The sequence below is a fragment of the Rutidosis leptorrhynchoides genome, chromosome 9, assembly GCF_046630445.1.
Source record: "Rutidosis leptorrhynchoides isolate AG116_Rl617_1_P2 chromosome 9, CSIRO_AGI_Rlap_v1, whole genome shotgun sequence".
Taxonomy (NCBI): Eukaryota; Viridiplantae; Streptophyta; class Magnoliopsida; order Asterales; family Asteraceae; genus Rutidosis; species Rutidosis leptorrhynchoides.
Genome location: NC_092341.1, coordinates 1,492,916 through 1,495,999, shown reverse-complemented (window position 1 = coordinate 1,495,999; position 3,084 = coordinate 1,492,916).

Below are 3,084 nucleotides of genomic sequence, written 5' to 3'. Positions count from 1 at the left end.
GTGACAAGATTAGGATCCTCACGTGCTTCACTGGTACTAACATTAAATGCCCTCCCACGTGCGGGTTCTTTGTTCTTCTCCTTATCAGGGCATTGATTTATAAAGTGACCAGACTTCCCGCATCCAAAATATTTCTTGACATCGGTCGGTTTTGTCTTTACTTCAGAAACGGTAGCATAACAATCTTTCGCCACATGTCCTTTCTTGTTGCACTTATCACAGACCACTTGGCAATAACCTGCATGATGTGTGTAACATCTTTTGCAAAACGGATGGGGTCCCTTATAGTTTGGACTTGCAGTTGCCCCATCTTGTTTACCTTTAAAAGTTTCTTGTTTCTTCAGGTGAGTACTTTTGCCCTTATAGTCTTCCCATTTCCTCTTTCCTTCAGTTGTCTTGACTTCGGTAATTGGTGCCTTAATCGAACTCTCTGTGATCTGGTCCATGAGTTGGTGTGCCATTGTCATGGCTTCCTGCATCGTATTCGGTTTGGACGATATAACATTTCCTTTGATATTGATCGATAAACCATCAACATACATTTCTATCTTTCGTTTCTCGTTTGGAACCAATTCGGGACACAACAAGGCTAGTTCCATGAAACGCTTTTCATAGTTATTGAGATTCGCGCCGAAAACCTTTAGATTACGTAACTCAGATTCCATTTTTCTGATCTCGTTTCGAGGACAGTACTCCTCGATTAGCATCTTTTTCAGTTCTTCCCAAGAGATATCATATGCCGTATCTACTCTTTCTGCTTTAGCATAATTATTCCACCAAGTAAGTGCACCGTCTTGCAACGTGCACGAAGCATACTTTGACTTGTCTCGGTTCGCACAATTACTGATTTTGAAAACGGACTCCATCTTTTCAAACCATCGGGTTAGACCAACTGGTCCCTCGGTTCCACTAAACGTCTGTGGTTTGCATCCTTGAAAAGTTTTGTATGAGCATCCGTTTTGTGAGTTTGTATTTACGGCTGCTGCTTTGACTGCTGCTTCGGCTGTTGCTTTTGCTGCCTCAGCTGCAACAATTCTTTCATTCACACATTTCTCGACTAGTTCCTCAAACTCAGAATCCGACATTTGAGACATGTTTCTTCATTAAACACAACAGAGATAATTTAATCATATAGAATATTATAGGTAAAATGAGTTGTCAATAGTTAATCGTAGCATATTAATAATATGAACCAATTATTATAAAAGCTTTTTCTTCTTATTAGCATTTTATAATTATTTCTAGGGTATTACCTACCCGTTAAGTTCATATATAATAGCTAGTACAAGGAATTAACTATTAAAATCCTAATAATATTTCACTATGAAAAATTATAGCGAGTTACTACGTTATCATGTAATAATAATAATAAGAAGTAGTAATAATACAAATAATCATTCCATGCATTTATTATTAATAAACCAAAATAATACAATACCATACAATACCGATATTTTACATATGCTTATTTTACATAACAAGATAGTAGCACACATAAGTAATAGAATAGCGCATGGAAGATTTATGGTTGCGAGGTCGTTTATTCAGAACTATCAAAAACTTCTTCCCATTTGGTTCTCTCTGCCAATTGTTTGTGTGCACATGGTCCGACATACATTCTGGCAGTGTATTTAATTTTTAGTTGGGGTTTTGAGGTACCCGTTGCCTCAGTGGGTTTAATACAATAAGGGTGGTTACGGATCGAATGGTCCTGTTCCTTTTTAATAATTAAGGATATTTTATTATTGTGGTTGTTTTTATTATCTATAGCAAGTTGGAATTTCTCCTTAGTGACTTCTTTTATTTCATTAGCGAAATCCTCTTCCTCACTGATCTCCTCTGATGACGAACTGTCTGAGTCATGTGTAGGAGAATATGATGACAAACTATCTGCATCATGTGTACGAGAATATGTACCGGTGGTCATGAACCGAAATCTGCCAGGTGTAATATTCACAACCCGCCCGTCGGCGGTGTATCTGGCCCAATATCCATGTTCGTTTAGAAATGGATGATCCTCGTTTACTCCAGGGATCATTGGTCCATGCCAACGATACTGTGGCTCAGGAAAACTAGAGCTGGGTGGAGCTGGAACCTCCTCTGGGTTTACCGGGAGTTGAGATTCCCCGGCTAACACAATTTCTTCTTTAATAGGTATTGGAACGCCCTTTTCAGTGGTGGATATAATAGATTCAGTGTCCGATTCCGAGTCGTACAAAATGATAGGATTAGAAGAAGTCATCTATCACATAATTGAAACAACAATTACGTTAGCATATAAATATATCACATATAATGTTTTTGACCAAATGATAAGCAAAAATTAGCAAAAACAGATATGGTCATAGTCCAGACTCACCAATGCATCCTAACAATTACTAGTTAAACACACTAATGTAATTTCTGGTTCCTTATGACCTCAAGCTCGGATACCAACTGTAATGACCCGTCAAAATCGCTATTGACGCGGCACGTTAATCATTGATTCCACAGTGAGGTTTTGACCTCTATATGATACGTTTTGATAAAATATTGCATTCATTAAAATAAGTGACTTTCTAAACATAGAAAGTTATAAATATGTGGGTGAGTGCTTAGGCATAAGCAAAACCCCAAAATACATAAGTCTTTAATTTACAGGTTGACATCACAGTCTAATTATTTATTACACAACGCAGTTTTATTTTGAATGCAATAAACTTTGTACAAAGCATGAGAGACTCCATGCAGGCAACAAGCACATCACAGCGGAAGCAGTCTAAGGACCTGAGAATAAGACATGCTAAAAAGTCAACACGAATATTGGTGAGTTATAGGTTTAATTGCTCGAGTCATAAACATATATAAAGATAGACCACAAGATTTCATCAAAAGTTTATCAATAGATTCTATGCAACAGAGCACCCTAGTAACTAAACTTAACGCTATAGTGATAATTACCCCATTCGTTTTAATACACGCAAACCAACGTGTCTTAAACTCAAATAACATACGTCCGTTAAAAGGCTAGCGCTCTAGCTCGGACGGGGATGTCAAGCCCTATGGATCCATATACAATTATTCGCGCCCACCAGTCCATATCCT